This window comes from Hibiscus syriacus, unplaced genomic scaffold, assembly GCF_006381635.1.
Source record: "Hibiscus syriacus cultivar Baekdansim isolate YM2019G1 unplaced genomic scaffold, ASM638163v2 tig00111745_pilon, whole genome shotgun sequence".
Taxonomy (NCBI): Eukaryota; Viridiplantae; Streptophyta; class Magnoliopsida; order Malvales; family Malvaceae; genus Hibiscus; species Hibiscus syriacus.
The window spans coordinates 445,001-472,500 of record NW_024063168.1 but is presented as its reverse complement, the minus strand read 5'-3'; the positions used below and the strand labels follow the sequence as shown (position 1 = coordinate 472,500).

General features: G+C 33.3%; 1 pseudogene; it reads left to right on the top strand.

Moving 5' to 3' along the window:
* Positions 1–23,940: 23,940 nt before the first annotated feature.
* Positions 23,941–25,732, top strand: LOC120169104 (annotated as a pseudogene).
* Positions 25,733–27,500: the final 1,768 nt, after the last annotated feature.

The following is a 27,500-nucleotide window of genomic DNA, read 5'->3' as shown; positions in this document are numbered from 1 at the left end:
TCCAATCATTCTTGTAGTCAATCCGTTCTGGTGTTGTTACCGTGAGAGCTAATTCTTCTTCCTCCGTAGCAAATAACGCTTCAGCATCCCAACCATCTTCACTATTCTCCTTTGAACAAGAAGTAGCAGTATTACTTTCAACAGGCTTTTTCTTGGTCCAACAGTCTTTTGCCATGTGGCCCATCTTCCCACAATTGTAACACTTGCCATCGAACTTCTACTATTACCGCGATTCTTGGAAGTTCCCCTGAATGAGGGCCTCCCTTTCCTTGGTAATTTTTCACCTTGTCACCATCCTTTTTAGATCCATTGCCAGTATACCGCTGAAAAGTGCCTCTGCTTTTGCTGGTATAGAGCGCTTCCTCTTCACCCTTCAACGAGACTCCTCCCATTTGCTTGGCCATGGCTTCTTGACCTGCAAGCAAATTTTCGAACTCAACAAGCGATGGTTGTGTCGGCCATCCCTGTACAGTGGCAACAAACCCTCGATATTCGGGTCTCAAACCATGGACAATTATTCTTTTTATCATGGCTTCCCCAATAGCAGCTGTCGGATCTAATTCTGAAATTTCACGGCATATCGACTTCACCTTGTGAAAGTATTGGGCAACCGCCATGTCGCGTTGTGCCATTGATAGAAGTTCATTCTCGAGAAGTTGTAATTTTTGTATCGTTCCTCTTCGAAAAGAGTGTAACAAAGTGTCCCATGCTTCCTTTGGTGTTTTAGCATCCCGGATGTGCTCCAACATTTCTTCTTCAATTGTGGTCTTTAAAGCAAACATTGCTTTGCCTGCTTTAATTTTCCACTTTCGCAAGATTCCATTGGCATCTTCTGTCGCCGATTGTGTAACTTCACCACCACCGACAACCTCCCAAAGGTCTTGACCTTGTAAGTATGACTCCATACATGTTGCCCACGTGTTGTAGTTTTTGTTGTTGAGCTTCTTGATTCCTCCAACTACTTGAAGATCACCCATCTTAACGGCAAGGCTTTGACTACACCGAACAAGCTTGAGTAACAAACGTGCAGAATACTAAATTACTCTAAACACAAAGAAGCTCCACAAGGTTTGTAATAACCTCGACAATAACTCAAGAAATATTTTCTGATGTGGAAGATCAGTTAAAAACTGCAGCCACAGAGCATACTCAGAATTTCAAGAGATCTTAAAAAACGTGGCTCTGATACCAATTGTTGAATCAAAATAGAGTAAAAACTCTAATTGATCAAAAAAAACTCTCTTTAAAATAATCTCACAAAATTGCAAAAGGGAAGAACTCTTAAGAAAGCTTTCAAATGCTTATAATTAAGCTTTGATTGTTGGATGATAAAACTCAAATACAAGTAGGGTATTTATAGGTTACAAGAAACAATCTAAACCACTCATTAAAATAAACACTAAATAATCTAAACCATTGAAATTAAAACATGAGAAAAATACTTAATTTTCACCTAACTAAATTGATGTAAGCAATGACATCAAAACTAAATTGATGTAAGCAATGACATCAAATTAATTTAGGTGTGAACATATAGGCTAATATTGAATTTTCAACAATGTTCAAAGGCCTTATTTGCAATTCAGCTTCGATATGTTCCTCTCGTTGCAGTTTATGTAACTTGGCCGGTGCTTGGCTTCCCGGGCTCCTATCCTGGCAGGCTGTACTGTTCAGTTTGAGTTTGAGAGGACACCCGAAAACCGGCAGTTGTTTTGTTGGCCCCTTGTTCCTATTGTTTTCGATGTATTTGTTGTTTTACAAGATTTAGACTCATTCTGACGATAAAAGTAAGATGATGGACAACTTTATAATCGATATTGCAGGTGTATAGATTGTATCAGTTGACAAGCACTACCCAATTCATTCTGCAGTTTTTGTTTTTGATGAAAGAATCGCGGAGAACCCCGGAGATGTTTGAGAGAGGTGGTGCACTTATCGGAATGATCGGAACTTTCTCTTGCCGTGGTTTGCCTTTGGTCACTCAGCACTTACCAGGCGCTGAAAGGACCAATGCATGTTCATCTGAAGTACATTACCCGGGAAATAATAGGGTCACTGTCGAAAACGAGAACACAATTAGTAAATGGAAGAATATTGCTCGAATATTTTTCATTTTTTTTGTTACATAACTATCAGGTTACTAAAAGAGTTATATACCTAATAAAACATCAGTGATACACTATTTTATTAACATGATTCAATTAGATTAATATTACATTGATTTTTTTATAAGAAAAAAAAAGAATCATTTTTAATTGGGTTAACTACGTATTTAATCATGCACCTATTTCTGTGATTCTGTTTTGATAATTACTCTTGGCTCCATTTTTATTATACATCGCTAAAAAATAAATATAATTATTTGTGATATTTTTTATTTTTTAATCATGACGTGATTATCTTATGGTGACATGTTAACATCACTGTTAATTTTTTAACAGTTGGAGTTAGTGACAAAAATAGAACCAAAACATAAAGTTACATATAATTTTTAGTAAAATAGTTTGGTGACTAAACACGAAAAATAGGTAAGCAACTAAATACTTAGTTTACCCATAACTTTATAGTATGTAATTTTTAACATGTTTTAAATATGACTACAATATCTCCTAAACAATCTTCAACAATAGATAGGTAGGACACTCCCCTAAATTTATTTATGTTATTTAAATTAAATTTAAATCATATCGAGTGGGCTTGATACAGAAAGAAAAAATTTGTTTGGTAAACAAATTTTTGAAGAGTTTTATTTATGTCAGTCAATGAGCGTTTCTATGGATTCCCATACAATAATGATCTTGATTTTCTTAATAAATTATATAATATGTTAAAAAATCACTTGAAAAATAAAAAGTATACCAATTTATACGAATAATCCTAAAGCACATCCTTATTAGTCAAGGCACATTTCCATAGATTCCCCACAAAATAATATTGTCCATATTTTTAGTAAATTATGTATATTTAATAGTTAAAAAATCATTCGAATATATATACAAGGAAGTATCATTTTGTACGAACAATCTTCGAAAACACATTTCTTGCAAGTTAAGAGGTGTTCCCATAGATTACCTTTACAAAATAATATTATTTTTTTATTTAATAAATATATATATAAATTAATATGAAAAATAATTGTAGGATACTAAAATATAGGATATGTACACATATATACTATATATTTATACATATATAAAGTATGAAACCATATATTACATAACAAAATATACGAAACATGAAGAAAACAAGCGACCTATATATAATATATATTATGATACATGGCAAAATATATACATATGTATGAAAACAAAAACGCATGACATGGATCATTAATATAAGTAAATGTACACGACAGATCAAAATGTAAGTTACAGAAACTATATGGGCATAAATACAAACATGGTAAAGAACTATGATTGAAACATGAATATGCTAAAATAAAGTACAAAATATAAAATAACAAAAATAGAAACAAATGAGCAGAAAGGATTAAAATGAAATATATTAGAATATAGTGGCAAATATAAAAAAGTAACAACAAACAAAATAAAAAACTAAAATAAAATGCATGGAAAAATGAAATGCTCAAAATGAGATAATCACAACTTCATTTGATGAACAAAGCAAAGATTACAAAGGATCAAAGGACCACGTGAATATCTCTCTCATCAAAACAAGCAAATCTTTCCCCTAAACGACACTGTTTATGCGTGAATGTAATGTAAATAAAATAATAATAATAATAATAATAATGATGATTATAATAAACTAAAATAAGAAAAGTAGGGTTCAGGAACCCAAACCCCTTTAACTTGTGGCTGCCGTTCATGTTTACTCTCCCCTCTCTTCTTTTCTCCTTCAACAACTATGGCCATTTACAGTTCTCACCTCTATCCTATAGCATCTCTATCTCTACTCTAAAGATGAAACATTAATTCATCTTCAGCATTATCTCTACATTACCATCAACTCTACTTTATTCACAATATTTAACTAATTTCAATGTATTTTTATCTATCTTGTAAATTAATCTACTTGAATTTAAAAAAAATCAGAAAAAAAAATATAAAAATCAGAAAAATCAGAAAAATTACAAAAAAATTAATATGTTTATATATTTAATTTCAATGTATTTTTATCTATTTTGTAATTTAATCTAATTGAATTTAAAAAAATCAGAAAAAAGGAAATTGTAGCGCATGCTACAACACCGCGCCAGATATGACGTGGATTGTAGCGATTCTTCAAAGTGGAGATGATTTTGGCGATGGGTTGGAGACTTTTTTTTCTCCACTGTAGAGATATTCTCCAATTGTGGCGTAACCTTGGAGATGCCCTAAGGAGTTTTTTGTTCCTTCTGGTGAAGAAGCATGAGCGTGACCATCACTAGCAAGGGTAAGGACTTCTCCCTTCTTTTTCTCTTTGGTTCCTTTTTTGTTGCGTCTTTTGTTGTTGTTCTATTGTCCTTTCTTCCAGTTGTGATAGGGTTCACCCACCATGCCTTTGATATTAAATTAAGAAAACATAGTGAAAACTAATTGAACAACTTAGGACGTAGCTTAAATGGTAGAATGCTTGCTTTGCATGCGAGAGGCATAGGGTTTGATCCCCTGCATCTCCAAACCATTTTTATTTTTACTGTAAAAGATCAAATGGATGCTGGTAGCGGAGCCTGGAACTCTGCTTAGGTTTGTCAATACTCAATGCTGCTTCCTCATGTATCCAAAAAACTGGAACTCTAGTCCTTCTTCTACCTGGGTTTTTTTTTCCTTTAGTAATAATTACTTTCTGGCAAGTCTTCCAAAATTTACAAATTCCCCTATTAATATCAAGCCTATTATGGGTTTTTGCTGGTTTTTCTATTTCCAAGCGTTATGTTCATACTTAATTTTGCAAATTTAGGGTTTAGATACCATGAATACTTGGGCCACATGATATTTCTGCTAAATCATCTATTACCCTTTGAAGTTGTTTTCCTTTGTAATTAATGCAGTGGTGTTTTACGCTAACAAGTTGTGTATAATTTCGTTGTCAGCTGTGTCAAGGGGGATTTCTCTCTCTAATTCATGATTCTCTATCTCCTTGCATGTTAAGTTACTCTTCTATACTAAAATGTTGTTTTAGTAAGCAATTCTTGATCACCATAGAGTGACGTCTTCGCGAAATAATTCATAATCTTATCTATAAAATCATATAGATTTATATATAATTTCATAATTTCATAATCTTTTTGGCAATCTACGGCAACCGAGACCCCTGCTTTGCACTGTCATGGCAGGGAGGGCAGAGTGGTGGCAACATGGGCGCGTGAATCCAGACAGCTGGCTACATCGGGGCTTGGCGGCGCTTGGTTCCAAAGTTGGCAGTTCGAGCCTAGCTAGCTTGCTTGTTTACCTTGTAGTATTTTTTTGGGCTTAATTTAATTCATTTCGGGCCTGTAACCAAAATAATAATAAAAATTATTATTTTATTTAAAGTTAATTTTTCATCGAATATATCCATATACGTAATGACACATGCGCACATATTAATCCGAATATATATATATATAATACAGTAAACACACATTTTCGTCCGGTTTTACTTATTTAGTATATTATTATATTTATATAATATATTATAGTAAAACATATTATATGACTATATTTATTATATTGTATAATATATTTATATTGTATAGTATATATATATATATATATATATATATATATATATATATATATGTGGAATAACACTTAAAATGAAACGACATGACCAAGCATTTCTTGTCAAATAAGACATGAATTTAACTTTTTCTCAATTTGCAGCTGACTTGATTTCCTCACCAAGTTAAAAGAAAACAGATTAACCGTTTTTCATTTGATATTACAAGTTTTCCTAGAGAAATTACATGTTTATTAAAGACCTTAAACTTCTTTTAGGAGTTATTTTTTCATCTCCTTTCACGTATTCTTTAAGATCATACATCTTATTGTATTCTTATTGTATGAATAAACTATCATAAGCTTCACTCTTTTGATTGGAACCAAGCTACATTCTTTATTTATGTGCTATAAAGGCATTTTAATGTCTTTGATATTATCAACTGGTCTGTAATTGTTTGGCCACCTTGAAAATGTTTTGATATTATATGAAGTTCCATTGCATCTGATGTGTTAAATGCTATCTTTCTGCAATAATTCCCTTTGGCACCATTTTCTTATGGTTCCAAGTTGAATAAGTTCTTTAATGTTATTCAATGATTAGCCCATCTGAGGATTCTGCAGGGATTGCTGCATTTGAGATGGGATACGAACGTTGGATGGAAGAACAAAATAAACTAATATGTGAACTCAGGAGTGCTTTGAACGCCCAGATAAGTGATATAGAGCTTAAAATGCTTGACCTAGTATTAGTTTGTTGGCCTTAAAATGCTTCCGATCTGAAAAACACAATATTGTCAAAAGTTGCAATGTAATGTTACATTCATAGTTAATAAAACTTCACCTAGTATTTTTACAAAGTCTTGAATCTTGATTATCGTAAAATAATAGAAGTTTTTGCTTCAAAAAATGCACGAAGACATTGTTTTAGGTGATATTTGTAGCCTTGTAGATTTTAGTTTGTATTAGTATGATATGTTTGACTATAATCTCTATTACATTTTTGTTTTAAAAAAATTATTTATGTTTTGTCTATTATATTGTACAAGTATAAGGACATAAATTTATTATCTCGCACAGGGCATTAAAACTCATTGGACCGGCTCTGAGTATGTACATATTATATCATATATACTATAATATACTTATATTATATAGTGTGTATATATTATGTCGTTATGTATTCACGCATATTATATATGATATTTATATTATATATTATATAGTATATGTATATATATTATATCATTATATATATATATATTATTTATTATATGTTATTATATATTATTCTATTGTACATATATACATTTATCATTTTTCTTATTTTATGTTTAGGCCCAATCCAACCTGAAAGCAAGCCCATGTTTCAAGACCCTATTGAGTTAGTGTTTCGTGTTTCCTTTAGCATCGCACGTCCTTTGTTCGCTGGTAATTCTACGTTCAAATTGAGGGCTCTTGGAGAGTCCTCATTCCAGCAGCAGCAAATCCACTTTCCAAATTATTCGATGCATCATGGATTTCGTGAAAATTAGGTCAAAAACAGAGAAACAATTTATCATTTTAGTCTAACTAAAATTCTAAATGGAACCGAAAACAATGGGTTTCCTAAGACTATAAATTCATGCAAAGCTAAAATAAAATATAAGTTAGATTGAAGGCAAAAAAGGACTTGTAATATCGAAAATAAATATCAATAAAGAAGGTATTTTTTTTACCTTTCTCGATTCAGCTTGCATGGTGTTTGCATATTTGTTTGGTTTTCGTTTTTCTTTTTTTGATTCGAAAAAACATCACGAATGACAGAAGCCGATGATCGAGAGGGGTTCCCCCCCGAAAGATCTTTCTTAGATCTTGCCCTCCTCGAGGCTTTTTGAGGAAAATAATGGTGAGATTTGGAAAGAGGAGAAGGAAAGCTTTTGAAAGGCGTAAAAATGTTTGATTTCGCTGCAGATGAACGGAGTCGGCGCCGTCCACGGCGGCTGGCGAGGCGGAGCATGGCCGGAATCTGGGTTGCCATGAACTTCGTTGAATGTTCTTCGTCTGTTGAAGAACATTTCAGAGAAAATAAGGTTTCTTTTTTTATTCGTTTTGAGGGAGATAAGTAAAATGGAATATGCTTCACCATTTTGGGTTTTATACTTGACCCAGGACCCATTAGAGCCCCTAGGATCCGCATGTTTTCTCAAGGGTAGGTTGAATTACATCACTGGTCCTCAAATTTTATTGAAAACATATTTTGTGCTTTTAATTTAATTTTAGCTATGGTTTTCCTCTTAAATGCTTCCCACATTTTATTTCATTTTTTAATTTGGTCATTTATTTATTTATTTAATGTTTTCATTTAATTATATTTAAAAGACTATTACACTTTACAAGATCTTGATCCAACGATAATCGTTTTTTCCTTTATTTTTTTAAAATTTAATTAATTCTTAATTATCTTTTGTTTTTTTTACTTGATCTTGCAATTTACAATTTCTTTATTTCAATTGATCTCTATTTACATCATTTTTTTAGTACTTCGTGTTTTCTTAATCTGTGTGTTTGTTCCATTACGTGGCATAATTTGTTTTATTTATTTTTGGTATTCCATTCTGTTAATTTTTATTTCCATTTATTTCTCGGCATGTAGATATATGTATATTTTTTTTTCTTTGTTTCGTTCAAAGCATTAAAATTTAACCTTTTTATTTTTTTCCTTCTGACCCTTGAATCTTTTATTTTATGGTCTAACATCTTTTTGAACTTTTTAGGGATAATTTTAATCGATCAGAGGTAAGTAATTTGAATCAAATTTTATTTTTAATTTACTTTTAATTTGTGCAATTAAGACAACTGAGAAATTAAATTAGTACCGAAAGAGCAGTACAAGGGTGCTAATCCTTCATTGACTGTAACCGACTCCCGAACACGATATATTTCTGGTAAAACGCAGATCATGTAAGAGAATAAACTGAGGAGTCCGATCAACTTAATTTTTATTTTTAAAAATAAATTATCGGTGACGGCTCTAACACATTTATTTAAGTCGAAATTCATTCTAGACCCACTCAAATGACGGTTACGACAAATCCACCTATATGTTATAATACGCAAGGCATGCACACACCGATATGAGATTATATATACTTACCCACATAAACATGTATAAAACTAATAATATAAGCAAGCACACTAATAATACTAACCAATATATAATTAAACACACACCATATATAGATAATAAACTAATAATATAATATAATAATATTTCTATTTGACATGCACACTTCATATATGTAATTAATAGGCATCCTAATAAACTCTTGTACTTAAATTAATTAATAGATGTATTTATATGCAAGTACAAATGAACTTAAATATAACCCCGACAAAATGATTATCTACATTTTATTTTTTAAAAAAATAAAAAAAAAAATATAAATGTTACATCGTTATTTAACGATTTTTAATGACCGTTGCATTCTAAATGAGAAAATAACCTCAGTGCCGAAATGTCTTATAATATACGATTTGACCAACTTTTTTTCGATTTGCAAAATTACAACAAATCGCAATGCGATCTCTAGTATCACAATCAGTTTCAAGATTCGCAACGTGATTTTAACTATCGCATTGCGATTTTCCAATTCGCGTTGAGATTTTGACTATCGCAGCGCGATTTTCCAAATTTAAGTTAGTCCAAATTCGTTGCGATAGTCCAAGTTCACGTTGCGATTTCTTAAGAATTTTCTCTAAAAAGATAGTATCCGCCGAACTGTCGAAGACACGTATTACCACGACCACGACCACGACCACGACCCGGGACGAGACGGCGGCGGCGACGGTGCCGATAGTCCCCCTTGTTCTCTTCCACTCAACAAGGAAGTGGAAATCCAAGCCTTAAATACCCATTCCCAATAGTATTTTCCAATACTATGTGGGATTGACATTGCAAACACTTGAGAATCTTTTACTATCGCAACACATTCTTTGTTGTTTCAAACTAAGATCTTACAAATGGCTTGAGAATCTTTTACACTATCGCAACACATTCTTTATTGTTTTCAAACTCCACGTGAATTTGGAATAGTTAAAATGTAAACTTATTTTGGATTTTTCACTATCGCAACACTTTTTCACTATCGCAACAACACTTTTTTCAAACTCTCGCAACACATTTTAACTATCGCAACACATTTTTCAAAATCGCGTTGCGAATTTGGAAACTGAGTTGAAAAATTAGAGTTCGCGTTGCGAATTTAAGATCGCATTGCGATTTTGTTGATCATTTGGCAAATCGAAAAAAAGTTGTCAAAATCGTATATTATACATTTTCGTTACTGGATTATTTTTCATATAATATATACACGTCCGTCCGAAATTATTTATTTAACTCGGTTCTATAATTGAATATACGTTGATATATTCTTTTAAATTTGTATAACTTTATACTTCTATAATTTAACATTTTCAAGTTTTAATTATTATATATTTTTTTTTTTTTATTTAATGATATAATATAATCCCATAATAATCACTTAATTCCTTTTAAATCATTAAGAAAATTTATCAATATAAATAAATTAGAGAAATTCAGTTGTGAACACAAAAAATTAGGTACCAATAGAAAACCTTTCGGCTTATTTCAAAAGCTCCTAGGTTTTTTCCCCCAAAGAAACGAGGTTGGCATGTTTCTCATTTTCTTTATTTATTTAAAGCGGCTCTATAATTGAAAAATGGAACCAATGGGGCCAAATATTGACATAATGTTAAACCAACCTCATTTACTTTGGGGTAAAAAACCTACCTCGTTTACTTGGGGGGGGGGGGGAACCTACCTCATTTTCAGTATTAATTCTGGTGGAGCTTTTGAAATATCAACACTACATTATTGTTTAATTTCATGTTTTGCTATGTTTTCTTAGTTAAATATATTTGAGAATCTACGACTAAAAAGTAGAATAATAATAATATTTCACTAAAATATTAGGATGAATGCTATTTCATTAGATTAAGTTTAATGGTAAGGATGTAATTATGGAAATAATAAGGTCAAATATGTCATTTAACATCTTATTTTGCAACCAGCTCTCTCAAACCGTTAGATTTTTCAGGGTTTTCATTTTCAGCTTATTTTGCACATAAACTCTTTCAAAATGATGTTTACCAGACACTAAAATGGAAGGTTTAACCACCAATCAGGTATTCATGCTCAAATCCAACAAATAGTTTTAGGAGATTGTCCTACCTATCTCATTTAATTTTTCTTGCATTAGGAACAAAAATATGTTTCCTTGTATTAAGAACAGTAACAAATAATGTAATCTTTTTTATTATTATTAACATTATTATAATATACAAAAAAAAAATAGTACACTTCAATTATTGATATCCTATTCTTAACTAAACTTATAACATATGCCATATTTTTTAATGTTACAATTTAAAAAATTCGGTGTTACTCAACTTGTTATTTTAAATTTAATCAAACACTTTATAATAAATTAGAATATGACCTACTTATTATCTGATTTAAAAAAATATAGAGGGTAAAAAACAATATGATATTTAAAGAAAACATACATAGAAGATGATAATAAGGTTATTTAAGAAAAAAATAAAATACTTATAAGATAATGTGTGGTAGAAATTGAAAATGAAAAAAAGGTTATATGTCAATTAAAATCGAGAAAAAATGTTATAGGTAAAATTGGCAATTTTATAGATTAAATAATTATAAAATATGAATATAACTAATAAAATTAAAATTTAGGATAAGTCACATTTTAGTTTTAGAATTTTTCTTATTTATGCTATTGATATCTAGATTTTTATTTTGGCTCATATTGACACTTGGGTTTGTATATTTTTCTAGTATTAGTATCTATTTTTATCTACATTGATAATGACTTGTATGTTTTTTTCTCACGTTGATATATTCTTTTGAATTTGTATACTTTTATACTTCTATAATTTTACAATTTTATAGTTTTAATTATTATATATTTTTAATTTTTAATTTTAAAATGATATAATATAATCCCATAATATCATTAGTTCCTTTTAAATTCATTAAGAAAAGGCACCAATATTGGGTGAATTTCCCCAAAACTCACCCTTTCCCTCTTTATTTCTCTGTCAGACACCCTTTCATCTTTATTTCTCGATCTAACACTCTTTGTAGAAAGGCGCGGTTCATGCACTGCGCCTTACGCTGATGTGGCACCACGTGGGTTAAGGGCGGCCCATGCACCGCGCCTTATGCTGACATGGCGACATGCTGGGTAAGCGCGGTGCATGGCCGCGTTTTCTGCCACGTAGGGTATGACGCGGTGCATGGCTACGACTTCCTGCAATTATGAAACCCGTCAAAGGCGCGATGCATGGGTCGCGCCTTGTATAATTGTATCCGCACTTCTCGCTTTAAAGCGTTTCCTCTCGGCTATAAATACCCCCTCCCCCGTAAACTTTAACATAACAACCTCTCAACAAAAAATTAATACAATAATCCTCTCAACCCGAAAATATCACCCGACAATCCTCTTATCTTTGATTCAGAGTTTGATCGATCTTTCGTTATAAGGTAACTTTTTATAATATTTTTTATAATTATATATGATTATTTGAAAAAAATATTATACTAATTGTTTTGATTAATTTTTATGGTTGTAAAATTGGAAAGCGGTAGCATAAGTTGAAATATTTTTCCGATACGGTAATATAAAATTATATTATTAAATTATTTACGTTTATGTATAAAAATTTATTATGTTATATTTTAATTCATATATTTTATTTAATTAGGCTTGTTTCTGGTTTTTTTTTGCATATAAGATTGCCTCACTTTCAAACTCTAAGAATGGCGCAAATTTCAACTATTGTTTATTATGATGGAGAAATTCGAGAAGATGACATCGACGTTGTTTTCGTATCAAATCATTATGTTAAATATCCTTAAAAAGAAACTAACTCTTGGGGAGCTGATAACGAAGGTTTCAAGGAAGGTTCAAGTTGGAAGTGCTAGAAGAATGCCGTCGCTTCAGTACAGATTTCTAACATTATTGCTTCCGTTAACTTATACATCGTTCGAACTATCGAACAATGATATGTTGAAATGATGGTTGATTCTCAAAATAATTATTCAGACGCCGATACGGAGATGTATGCAAAGTTTGTTAAAATACGTGCTGTTCGGGGTTTGTCATTAAGCTCCCACTATGGGCTGGCTGAACAAGCTGATCAGTTGACAGCCCGACTACAGTATGTGTAATGATTTTAATGCCATAATGGGAATCCGCATCATGGTGTCATCCTATAAACTTTAATGGGGAGACATTCATCAGCAACTCCTTACGATCTGTACCGAGGTGGGTCTACGAATAATCTGTATGGCAACATCGCGTCCGGTTCAAGGGGAAGACATTCATCAGTGTTGAATAATCGGGTAAAGGAAACATAAAGAACACAAGAATTTTAACGAGGTTCAGCAATGTGCTTACGTCCTCGGTGCCCTAGGCGACGCTAGAATTTTTATTCAATATCTTATAGGTTTTGGTTACATATCCTTTTATAATATAAACCCTGGTACATATTTACAAAGATAACCATGTACCAATATATTTATGAGCAATACCTAACAATCATCCAATTTATTTGACCTTAATATGGAGATGACATCGACACAACATCTGTGCAGTTTCAATTTGACACGATGGCTTTAAGCTCCAGGGGAGGCATTCGACTGTGAGTTTTTTCGATCTTAATGTCGATATGTCTTCTAGTTCAAGGGGAAGGTATGCAAGTAGTAGTTATTCGACCTAAATGTGGAGAGTATGGAGGAACCATAATCTCCACCAAAGAACCACTTCGTGAGCTAGTACGGATAGTGCTGAGACTGGACTATTCATTCACCCAGAATCACCGCAATTCAACTCCGATGATGATGATGATATAGACGAAGTTCCCTCAAATGGGCACAACTGAACATCCAACACACATGTATAAAGCTGACTATGGTGCAATATATGGGTCAAAATTTGGATATACCTAATCTCGGTGGCTATGGATTTTACTCATCAATAAATAATGGTGAGTTATCTTTAGGCATGGAGTTTTCAAGCAAAGAAGAAGCGATGATGGCTATAAAAATTATAGTATTCGTAATTCTGTTCAATCCAGAGTCGACTACTCTACGATAGAAAAATATGTATGCCACTATGCCCGACGCGAAAACGGATGCAATTGGATGGTTCACATATCGAAGAGTAAGTGGAAAAATAATATGGGAACTAACGATATACAACTGTCCTCACACATGTTATGCTGGAGGATCAACCAAGATCATTCCAACTTGGACTCTAAAGTGATCTGCCAAGCCATCATACCCATGGTAAAAACAAGCTCCCATATAGCTATTGTTGTGTTGATTTCAGCTATACAATCGTAGTATGGGTATTCCGTCTTATACAAAAAATCATGGAAGGCAAAGCAGAATGCCATTAAAAACTTCACGCGAATGAGATGCATCTTACAACGAACTTCCAAGTTGGTTAGGGTGGTACGGAGGTTGAATCCTGAGACATTGTGGATTTCGAAACCTGACATGCATACCATAATGATCGAGTTCTTCGCGATCGATGCCAATTCAACCAGGTTTTTTGGACTTAGCCATAGTGCATTAATGCTGTCAAATACTGAAAGGTTGTAGTCCAAATCGACGGGACTTTCTTGTATGGAAAATACAATCAAGTTTTACTATTAAAAGTTATCCAATATGGTAATCGCAAAATTCTTCCAGTTGCTTTTGCTCTTATTGAAGGAGATATACAAATTCTTGGGTTTTTTTCCTCCGAAACTTACGTTCACGTGTTATCACGAGGGAAAAAATCTGTGTCATTTCAGATTGCGGAGCTGGTATCAAAGCAACAATGGAGTCTTTGGGTCCAATGTGGCAACCACCTTTTGTCCAACATAGGTATTGTATTCGACACATTACTGCGAACTACCATTGAAGGTTCAAGAAGAATAATGAGCACCATTACTTGTGCGCATGGGCAAGTGAAACTGTTGTAGTTTTTTTTTCTTTCGATTATTTTCATTTTCAAAGAAATAAAGTAAGTTCTACATTTTATGCTCAGGTTACGAACTACTACCTCAAACATTTGAACCCATACTTCAAGATTTACGGGCGAAGAATGAGGAAGGATACGATTACATCAGCCTCATCGATAAAGAAATGTGGACAAACGCATATGATGGTGGATATCGATATGGGCACATGACGACCAACTTGGCTGAGGCAATCAATTCGACCTTAAAGGGTGCACGTCACTTACCTGTTGCGACTTTGGTAAAAACTACATATTTTTGTTTGGGGCGTATTTTGCGAAGCTCAGGGGACAAGCTCAAACATAGATGCAAGGCGGTCATGTCTATCACCCTAGATTAGTTACAGATCTACAAAAAATTGTTGCATCAAAAGAAATGTCTGTAACAAGCTTCTCTAGAACACATGAATTGTTTCATGTCACAGAGTTGCAGCGACCACTTCAAGAGATTGAAGCTGTGTCGTTAAGAGTAAATCTACAGGACAGATGGTGGGACTGCAGGTTTTTTCAAGCACTGAAGTATACATGCTCTCATGTGATAGCAACTTGCTCGTATACCCATCAACACTATAATCGTTTTGTTGATCCCGTATACCTACTATCAGAAGTGTTTAAGGTATATGAATTTGAATTCCCCCATATGTAATGACAAATACCCTAAAAAGGTTCAGAATTAGGTTTCGATTGTACCAGATCCGACTTTATTGAGGGAGCGTGGTTGTCCAAAGTCCACTAGAATTCATTGTGATATGGATATTCGAGAAACATCTAGACATGACAAAAAATGTGGGCATTGTAGAAACTCAGGACACACTAGAAGAACATGACCACTTCTTTTGTCATCAAATAACTATTGATGAGGAACGGATGTAGTTATTGTTTATCAAATAATAATTCTTGTAGTTTAATTTACATTTACTTAAAGTTAATGTCATTTGATAACCACTGATGCCGATTAAAAATAATAATACAGAAAACGGATTCGACATTGGCGTTATATGTGATTATAATAAAAGAGATAATAAGTGACCAAACTTAATAAAGTTATCAAACACAATTATTAAATTTTATCAAACTAATAGCAATTTGGTATTTGAATATAATTTAAATCCAACAAACTCACAATAAGTATTACATGGTAAATAATAATAAAAATTGATAACTGGCATTAAATGTTAATAAACAAAATTAACAAAATAAATTAACAAAAAATTCAACAAAATTAACAAAATAAATTTAGTATTAAATGACAAATAATAAAAAATTACAATAAAGAAAGTCCAGTAAACAAGTAAATACAAACTATTGATGTATGCGGTGCGAATGTGTTTCGCAAGGCGGTGACTGTCTGTCTCGATGAGGATTTCTTTGTATAACTGGTTCTGACTCCTCACTGTCATCAACATCATCATCGTCGTCATCGTCATGAGCAGATACATTTTGTTGATGAGGAACTGATGACGATGTAGCACCTCCATAGAATAAGGACCCTGGATGTGTATGACTGACTAACTCACCGCTCATAGAAAACTGGGAAAACTCAAAAATACAGACATCGATGAATGATAAAACTGTACATGAGATGTCTGTGTGACGGCTATCGGTGATGAGACTACACCCGCCAAATAACAAATATATGAACCCTAAGTCAGATCTACAAACATAGACCTATAATATCATCCATGAGGTGTCATATAACTCTGTGACGGTGGCGACGACATCATCTAATAAGGGAAAGGTGGCGGCGGCATCATATATGACTACGGGGTGTACGTCGCTGCAGATAGTGGTTGCTGTAAAGGTTCCGATGGTGTAGCTGATAACGAACCGGAAGTATATATTCTTTATCCACGAGTCGGGGGACGATGGGGTTGTGACGGTGCATGCCTCTATCGACGTCGATGAATATTCCGTCCTCGTACATCCTCGGAAAGCAGAAACAGTTTCCCGTTACTGTTAAACCACTCATAATACCCATCTGCAGCCGTCAAATCGTCAACATAAATGGGCTCTCTATGGGGAATGCGACGATGTCGATCCTCCCACATTATGACCCACTCATAATACTTCACCAGCCAATCTGTATCCGTCTTACCACGTCGATCTATGTTATGCAAATGGTCCATATTGCGATGTGCTTCCGGAATTGGTTATACAAAACCAAATTACCGTGCACGCGATCAGTGGGGTGTCACTCGATAATCGCATAACAATCAGATGGATCACCGTCATCCAAACATCTGATGGGCCCTTTAACTCCGGTGGGATGCACATCCTCATATCATCATTAGAATATGAAGCCCTTTCAAAGTAAAACAAATATATAATTCTTATCAAAATAATAATCTAATTATATAAATATAATACAAAATAGATTTTCAAACATTAAAATACATACCTCTGTGCCAGCCTTCTGATCGATTAGCAGCCTGATTATTTCTAATTCATCAAATAGATCCCGATGATTTTTCCTGTCAATAGACTACCTATTCAAAGAAATATTTTTTATTATACACTGGATAAAATGATTAATATACGAAATCAATTTTGTTATTACCTCAATAGTAGCGGAAATACGAACGGGTTCTTCACAATAGGATATAAAAAGGGCAAACGATATCATGCCCAAGACTGCAGCAGAAGGAGACATCTGCCGATAGCATTTTTTCTGTAGTCAGTCACTCGACACATCTCCCTATACAGGAATGCCAAAACTGCCGAGCCCCAACTCATTGATACGACCAGATGAAAATCGCCAAGATGCCGCAACCACATACATGAACTTGGTTGCACGATTTATCCGACATCAACAACCCTCCTATCAGCTGCAGTATGCATGCCCGTGCATACATTTAACTTGATCCTATGAGGCGTCCTCACTCAAATTCTGAAAATTTGCATCTAACCATTTAACAGTATCCGACCACCGTTAAAATTTCGCGGGACACCTCCTAGATAATCCCGACACAAAGTAGTCCAGTTACCGTGTGTCATCCCTGAAATCACATCTCCATCCACCGAAAGCCCCAAGTGCATGGAAACATCTTCAAGCGTAATCGTGCACTTTCCGCACGGAAGCTGGAATGTGTAAGTCTCCGGCCTCCACCGCTCCACTAATGCAGAAATCAAGTTTGGTTCTATCCTACAATAACCTTCATATCTAGCTATGTGACCGAATCCAGCCTCGACTAAATACAACCAGACACGGGTCATTATCGTTAACTTAAGGTTTCGGATAAAAGGATCTAATATACGATCGCTCTCCTAAAAATATTAATAATTACAAAAATTAATTTATAAACTAATAATAAAAATTAAATAAATAAATTATTTAATAATTTAAATTAAATTAAAAAAAATGTTATCGTATCAATAAAATGTCGAGATATATGATTTCCATCCAACGAGCAAATCGCCTTCCATTTTATAATTGCAAAAAATAATATAATTAAATAAATATTAAAGAAATTAAATAATACATAAATACTAACAAAATATTAAATATAATAAAATATACCTTAAGTTGAGAGGATTTGAGAGAAGTTGAGAGGATTTGTTGTGATGAAAATGATTGAGAATGAAGGTATTTATAGGGGTGGGATGGGAGTGTGAACGGTCGAGTGGTTGCCGAAATTAAATGGAAGGCGCAACTCATGCACCGCGCTATACCCCTATGTGGCAAAAGGCGCAACCCGTGTAGCGAGCCTTACCCAACGTGACGCCATGTCAGCATAAGGCGCGGTGCATGGGTCGCGTCTTACCTCGCATGACACCATATCAGCGTACAAAGGGTATTAGATCAGGAAATAAAGATAAGATGATGTCTGACATAAAAATAAAGAGAGAAAATGTGATTTTTGGAGAAATCAACACCGGTGTGAACCTAAAAAAGTTAGGTACCAATAAATATCTTTTTCGGCTTTATTTCAAAAGCTCCACCACAATTAATACTGAAAATGAGGTAGGGTTTTTTTTCTTCAAAGAAAACGTGGTTGGCACTTTCTCATTTTGAATACATACTGAAAATTATAAATAATTTTGAAATAATCAATATCTAAACAATACATAATTTGAGAATCTCATAATTAAATTACTAATTTTGAACGGTTAAAGGCAAATCTTAAATTTGATAAGACTAATATTAATACGACAATTGAAGGACATTTTGAATACTTAGGCCTCGTGTATTTCAAAAAGCAACAATTGATGGAGAAATTTGAGTATATAAAATTTCCTTTAACTATGGTACTAGAATAGGTCTAACCAATTGCAGAAGATGCATTTGACATCTCAAAATCAACAATTTTGATTATAAGATTATCAAATCTTACATTATTTATATTTTGATTTTTTTAAGTATTTAAATATAAATGTTTAAACATGTACCCATTAATCAATGATTGAAATAAACTCATACGTATGTCACTACCCAACCAACTCATGTCACATACAATTTTTTTTTTCATTTTTAAATAAAAATTTATGCAAAATTTTATATTTATAACTCTTTTTCACTTCTTTCATTTTTACCATAATTTTTATGATCTCTTGCAATCTTAAAATCACGTAAACAAAATATAACCTCTAAAATACATTTTTGAGTGTACATCTAATGTGACTCGACCTTATCTAATATAAAAGAACATTAAATAGCTCCTACCAATGGCGGATGTATATTGATTTTAGGGTGGACACATGTTTATCTTGAAATTTTTGAGAATTTAAATTGTTTTATTTTCATATTCACGTTATAATTGAATCTAAATCAAATTTTAATGGGGTTTTTTTTTTACTTTCATATTCACGTTATAATTGAATCTAAATCAAATTCATCAATATTATAAAAGCGAATATATAGTTTTATACTAGTATTAATATGTATTGGTACTAATATGTTTTTTTTTGAACGTACAATCTTATTCGGAAAGAGGAGAAACAGAAATTTAGCTCCTAATTATATCAATATGTTTGAATGTACTGTTTTAAATATATTATATTTTTGCACGAACCAACTTATCTCAGTGGTTAAAGGAATCGTTGTTGTTCATAGAGGTCATAAGTTCGAGCACCAGTAGGGTGATTGAGCGTTTATTGTCAAATGATTGAGAGTATTTAAAACATATACTACTTTGTAATCACCTTAGCTTAATCAAGAAAATATATATTATTTTTAATTTTTTTAAAATATTATATATTAAAAGTATTACAAATATCAAATAAATAAAATCAATTAAATATTAAATGTTCATCAATTAAAGTTATTAAAAATCCACTAAGAGTGTTTGTTTCACATAAAACATTTTGTAGAAAACATTTTCCTCATTTTCTAGTATTTGGTTGGAGGAAAACTTGTAAAGCCCCGAATCCCAGGTTAGGAGTCTTGGGCCAACCTGAGATGGGCCTTGAATTAATACCTTAGCTTATAGGAAGCCTTGACCCAAGAAAAAGTGGATTTGGGCTTGAATTGAGCCCAATAGTGGATAAAAAGGGCATTCTTAGTTTTTAACTAAAATCAGGGGACCAAGAGTATAATTAGACCATAGTTGAAAATTAAAGCTGAAATCCTTTAATTGAAGATGATATCACGTTTGAAGCAAGGCTCTCTCTTTTTCTTCAACTCTTGTCTTATTTTCTTCTCTTCATCATCTTCTTCTTCAAGATAAGCCTAATGATAGAAACTTTATAGTTTTCTAGCTATTGCAATGATAAGTTAAGGTAAGAACCATCATCCTCATACCTTCAGTTCCAATTCAAGCTTTCATTTGTGGGTTTTGCTGAAGAAAAAACCAAAACGAGTTTAGGAAAGGTTTAAGGAACTAGATGCTTCTAATCCATTTTTCAGAAAGTTTAGGTCTTAGGAAGTGTTTTTAAATCATTCCTAACCTCTAGAATTCAATTAGTAACTCTTGCATTGATTTATTTCTTAGTGAGAGAAGTTGGAGAAAAATCCAAAGTTAGGGGGAAGGAAAAACTAGTTCTTGATTGAGCTTTGGACACCATCAGTACCCTAGACACTCAAGTAACTCACTCTTAACTCACATATACCACATGTAGCTCATTTAGATGAGTTTTGGTATGTTGCATGAGTTGAACATGTTCATGGTAGATTTGGTGTTTATGTGTTTCCAGCATGGTTAATGGACTGTTTATAACCTATATATCATACATAACATTTAAGCATCAATTGGGGACCTCTTTGGGGGGGGGTTTGTGATGGAAATATAGGGTTTTCGTGTCAAAATAATGCACTTTGCAAGTTCGATCTTGATACTGGAAGGTTGGTATCGAGATTGTTTTTCATCTAGGCAAAAACCCATGATTTCTGGGTAGTGGTATCGATACCATGTCAGGGGTATCGATACTGGGGTCCCGATCTCGAGACTGAAAACCTCTGTATTGAGACCCATTTTTCAGTAGGTTTTTCTGCTATCGATACTTACATAGGGTATCGAGACCAAGTCAGGGGTAACGATACTGAAAGGCCAATATCAATGCCAACAATCTGTTTTGGGCAAATAACCCAAAATTTGAGGGATTAGATCCGGTACCTCAATTAATTCAGTATAACAGTAAATAAGACTTCAAGCGAGAACAATTATTAATATTAGAATAGTACAAAAACTAACAGCTAGGATTACATAAAAATAGTCTTGTTTGACGCTCGAGAAACAACCAGGACACCCGAGTCTCCCTTAGCAAAATACGACAGTTAGTGGATATCCAAGTTAATGCCAAGACACTTCAGTAGTCGACTGGACGTAGGTGCCCCAAGACTCGACAGAGTAAGTTGGTGGGTGTACGTTTCCGATGCAGCTTCGGATGTCACCCTAGATACCCGAGGGTATCTCATAAGGGCTAAAGGGTATGTGAGCTTCAAGATGCATAACCCTCAGTCGCACCATGATACCTACTCAGTAGTTAATTAGTAGTATGTTTAGACCTGTGCCACCGTTATCTCATTTATTGAATGCATGTAGTATAATACAGTTACTAGTGAGGCACTGAGCTCGTAAGCTCAGCGTTTGGAATGTGTTTATGTGCGTAGATTCTTAGGGGCAAATATTGGGGAGTTATCGTCGCCAGGCATTCCAGTGCTATAGACCAGATTTCCAAAGACCATCAGAGTACGTCTTGAGTTATCTTTAGAGGGCATGTACTATTTATGGACCCTTATATGTATTCAGTCGTATTCTTGAACTGCATTGGTACTGTATTATTTTGAGATATATTTTGGGAGCTCCCCATTGTTTGTAAACCTAGATCATCACGTTTTATTTTTATTTCTATGGATGAATTATTTTTAGTGATTATAAACAGTTTTAAAGAAAATTTTTGGGTCACTATTTCGGTAGTCGTTTTAAAGAAAATCCATGAATCTTCAGGTCAGACTGGATTAGGGTGTTACAAAACTGGTTGATCAATGTAAAACATTTTCCTGGTAAACATAATTTCCTTTGCATTTTCTGGAAAATGATTTACAATCTAATTTTTCGTAAGTCATTTTTTGAACTTTTCACTTCAAAAAATAAATACTCAAAATAATTTTATTTTATTTACTTAATATTAATATAATATTTAATATCATTTTAATTAAAATATTTATTATTAAATATTTAAATATTTATTATATTTCTAACAATATAATATTATATTTTTAATATTATATTTTTAATATTATAATAATATACTAAGTTATATTGTAATAATATATATTATATTTTTATTTCAATAATATATATATATGTTAATAAAATTTATATTATTTATGAATTTCATAGAAAAATATTATTAAATTATTAATAATGATTATTTATATATTTAATATAATATAATAATTAAATAATTTTTAATAAATATATTTAAAATATATAATTAATAATTTTTAAAATATAATATAATACTCTTACATTAATAATTGATAATATATTTATAATATTTTATTTCAATAGAATGTATCAATCTTAATATTTTTTTATAAAATTGTAGAAATAATATTTTAATAATAATAACTAAATTATTCTAATATTTCAAGATTAATAATATTAAGTTTTGATGATAAATAATATTATTTATATAATTTAATACTTGTAATAATTAATTTCTAATTTACACAACCTATTCCAAACATTAGAAATTATTTTCAGAAATGTAATTCGTTTTACTAAAATTATTTTTTAAAAATCGTTTTTAGTGAAACAAAAGGATCATAAATATAGAACTAAATTTTTTTCTAATTTCTTAAATAATTGATTAAAGTTAACCATACTAAACTGAATCCATATCTTTGATAGGGTTATATACAGAACCAACATAGTGTGCAAATGTATTTATATTTATGGTAAATACCGTAAATTTATAAAACATAAATAGTTAGCTGAGATGTTTTTATCAACAACATGATATCTGTTGTCCAAAGTTGATCCCAGTTCGCCCTAATCCCAAAGTTGAAACCGACAGATGCCAAAGCCTTTAAGCGACGGTGGTTCTTCATCGGTCAAGTTTCCCCTTCAGTCCTCTTGAATCATGGTTAGGGTATTAATCGTGTGTGGTCAGTCTGTCAGTAGAAAAATTCTACCACGTTTGACTAACAGAGATGAACTTCATTAATTTAATTAATTTAAAATTTTAAAAGAATCAACGTATAATTATAAAATTTTAAAGATTAATTATTTAAAATTTTAAATGACTTTTTTTTACCACCATTTTCACATGATGCCTAAGGGAATTAAGCATAGGATTTTTGAGTTGAAGAAAGTAAAGGCTCAACCATTGACAACAAAGTAGTTATTTGGTTCTAATCTGATTACGTATATGTTGTATATTAGTGTAAACTTAAATTCTTAATATTTTATATATCTTAATTTAAATTTATATGTTAAATTAATTTTACATCTTAACTTTATATAATATTTTTTTTTATCTTAACTTATTAAATATATTTTATTCTTCCTCTATCTTTATAACAAGTTGTTTTTATATTTTTTAGCATGTTTTTCGGTTCTTTAATCATTTTTTTCATTTATCTTTTCTCTAAGGATTGATCTGACATCGTCACGACTGATAAGATAACATTTATATGATATCTTATTAATCTTATCTATTTTAGATCTTTAGATTGAATTTAGATATATTATTATTGATGCTCTTCGGTGCTTGTCCACAGTGTATCGACAAGGCTACTACTATAAGTAAGGACACAACTCTCAGCTTGCAAACCACTTCGCCTCTCCAAATCCATTAACTGTTCTTATTAACTACAAACCCTCCTAGATCCTAATGGCTGCCGCTAATTCACCGGCATCGATTAGGTCGCCTTCTCATCCTGTTACCGTCCGGCCGAACAATGACTTGTCGTCGGAGGACATCGAAGAAAACGAGCTTCCTTTGAGGGAAATTCCAGGTGATTATGGTCTTCCTTTTTTTGGTGCAATCAAAGACCGACTTGATTATTTCTACAACCAAGGTCCGGAGGAGTTTTTCAGATCCAGAATCAAGAAATACAACTCGACCGTGTTTCGAAACAACATGCCACCCGGTCCTTTCATCTCTTCCAACCCAAAAGTTATCACTCTACTGGACGCAAAGAGTTTTCCCGTTCTTTTCGACTTAAGCAAAGTTGAAAAGAAGGACCTTTTCACCGGCACTTACATGCCTTCAACGAAGCTTACCGGCGGGTATCGGATCCTCTCCTACCTCGACCCATCCGAGCCCAATCACACCAAGTTCAAACAGCTTCTCTTTTTTCTCTTGAAATCCGCAAAAGATAGAGTGTTTCCCGCGTTTGAATCTTCTTACACCGAGCTATTCGAAACAGTGGAGAAAGAAGTGGCTGCAAAAGGCAAAAGCAACATTACGTCACTCAATGAAGCAGCTGCCTTTAACTTCTTGGGTCGAGCTTACTACGGTTCGAACCCACCGGATACTAAACTCGGAAATGACGGCCCGACCTCGATTGCCAAATGGGTACTGCTTCACCTCGCTCCAGTTCTCTCCCTTGGTCTCCCAATTCCAAACTTCATTGAAGATCTTTTGCTCCATACTTTTCCCATCCCGCCGTTTCTCGTTAAAAGGGATTACAAAAAACTCTATGATTTCATCTACCAGTCATCTGGGTTCGTTTTAGATGAAGCAGAGAAAATGGGTATTTCACGAGATGAAGCTTGCCATAATCTCGTATTCGCCACGTGCTTTAATACCCATGGCGGTGTAAAAGTTTTCTTCCACTCCTCCTTAATATATCGGCCAATTCGGTAAGCAGCTGCACACGAAGTTGGGGCAGGAGATCAGATCAGTCATCAAATCCAACGGTGGGAAACTCAATATGGCTGCCTTGGAACAGATGACATTAACCAAATCTGTGGTGTACGAAACACTCCGGATCGACCCCCCGGTTCCGTTTCAGTACGGGAAAGCAAAGAAGGACCTTGTGATCGAGAGCCACGATGCTTCTTTTAAAGTGAAGAAGGGAGAGATGTTGTTCGGTTACCAACCGATTGTGACGAAAGACCCGAAAGTGTTCGAGAGAGCCGAGGAGTTTGTTCCGGACAGGTTCGTGGGCCCCGATGGGGAGAAGCTGTTGGAGTACGTGTTTTGGTCGAACGGACGCGAGACGGAGATACCATCGGTGTGGAACAAACAGTGTGCGGGCAAGGAGTTCGTGATCCTGATAGGTAGGCTCTTTGTGGTGCAATTTTTCAGGCGTTACGAGACGTTTGAAATCGATGTAGAGCCTGCCCCACTGGGGGCTACCGTCTCCATAACATCAGTGACACGAGCTCGCTCTTACTGATGATAATATTTATGAATCCTAATCATAATGTTCGGCGTGGACTTTGTTATGATATTAATGTTTTTACTACGTCTTAATAAGATGAGTTTGGACCCCGGGTCGCTCAAAAACGGTGTGCCTCCTTCAAGGTTTCAATGAAATCCGTTGTGTGTTTTCTATTTATAATAAAATCTGATGTAAAGTGTTTGATAAATCAAGTGTTGTTTTTTTATGTCGGAAAATTCTATAATATAAAAATAAACATGAACAAAAATAGAATTATAATCACTCTTGATTTATACAATTTAGCGACAGAATTTAGCCAATGTTGAATGTGGAAGCTTAAAGAGAAGAGGGAGCGAGTTTTTTGGGGAACAAAAGGAATGGGCGTTTTGATGGGTAAACTATACATACATTTTTTGTCTGATCGATTTTGATTGTATGTTTTAAGAAAGAGTGATTTCGGTTTCTTAAGTTATCGTTCTACATATTATAATCAATAGCAAATTACGAGGGAAAACACTAGACTACTGTTGAACATAAAATATTATTATTGCAATGACTAGTGACTACTGCTTGCTTCAATATTGTCCGATGCCATTGCTTCAGCTTGAAGAAGAAGATGACTCAACTGTTATGCCATCATTTTCACTCATAAAATCAAATTCTGCTTGATCTCCTCTTCATCGCTACTTTTCATACTTGTTTTTTTCCCTTTCAAAAACACATGGCACAGAAGCCACCTTTCCATCTCATGATTCATATAATTCTGCAAAAATCTTGAGTTGAAATCATTAGAGTTCAACATCAGCACAGCTCTTATATTATTTGGATTTGAGTGCAAGTATGGGACATGATTATTTTGGAGACTATTAAAGGGCCTAACCCCCCTCCATTGATTTCCCATCGCCAAACAAGCAAAGCTTTCAAATCTATCTTACACTATAAAAGGGTCATCTGCCCAGATGGCGCTCCTCCGAGCATGCTTATCAGTGATATGTTCTTCGCCGTTGTTGTACATTTCGTTTTCTGCAAACCTACAATACCAAAAATAACACAACTATTACGTTCCACACAAATTCGAAGATCCTCTAATTATATGATGGTATTTAAAAACAAAAAAAATCAGATATATTGAACACATAGTTTCGCTGTTGAGCCCGGATAACGTAGCTTTGTACATCTAAGAACATACTTGCCATTGCGATAAGCAAAAGAATATAACATAAAGCATAAAACAATTGATGTTTACTTGGAACACAATATTAAGACTGGAACAGTTAGATGAACAGCGGGTTTGTAATGATTAATGAATAACTTTGATGCTAAGTATGTGTTAGGAAAATAAACCGAGTACAAGTAATTTCCCTATAACCAGATTAGTGAGAATGCGAAATAAAAGCGGAAAAATAATACCCGAAAATTGATAACGGAGTTCAGCCAATTGTGCTTACGTCTCCGGGCTGCTGCAGATCTTTTACTAAGAGAGAAAATTTACAGGTGTTTACAAAACACTCACTACTCACAAGAAAACTCTCTAGTATAGGAAGAAAGAAATGTTTTGGGATGATTTTGAAGCTAAATGGGTAAGGGTATTTATAGTAGAAACTTAGGGACTAATCTTTGAAAATACCCTAAAGTGCAATGACTAAAGTGAATTTACCCATTCCTATTTTCAACAAACATCTACCAAAATTTTACCAAACTTTGAAAAACATTTTTCAAAGAAACATTTACCAAACTTTGAAAAAATATTTTCCAAAGTTGGTTGCCAAACTTTGAAACTTTTAACAATCTCCCACTTGAAGACTGATTTTAATATGTCTTCACACCTTGATCAATGCAGCAGCATGTCTGGTCTTGTTATTCTAGCATGCCAAATGAAGCTGAACACAACTTCAGTTTGTCCGTAGTCACCGTCTTTGTCAACATGTCTGCCGGATTTTGAGCTCCACTAATCTTTTCAAGTTTCAAAATCCCATCTTCCAGAAGAGACCG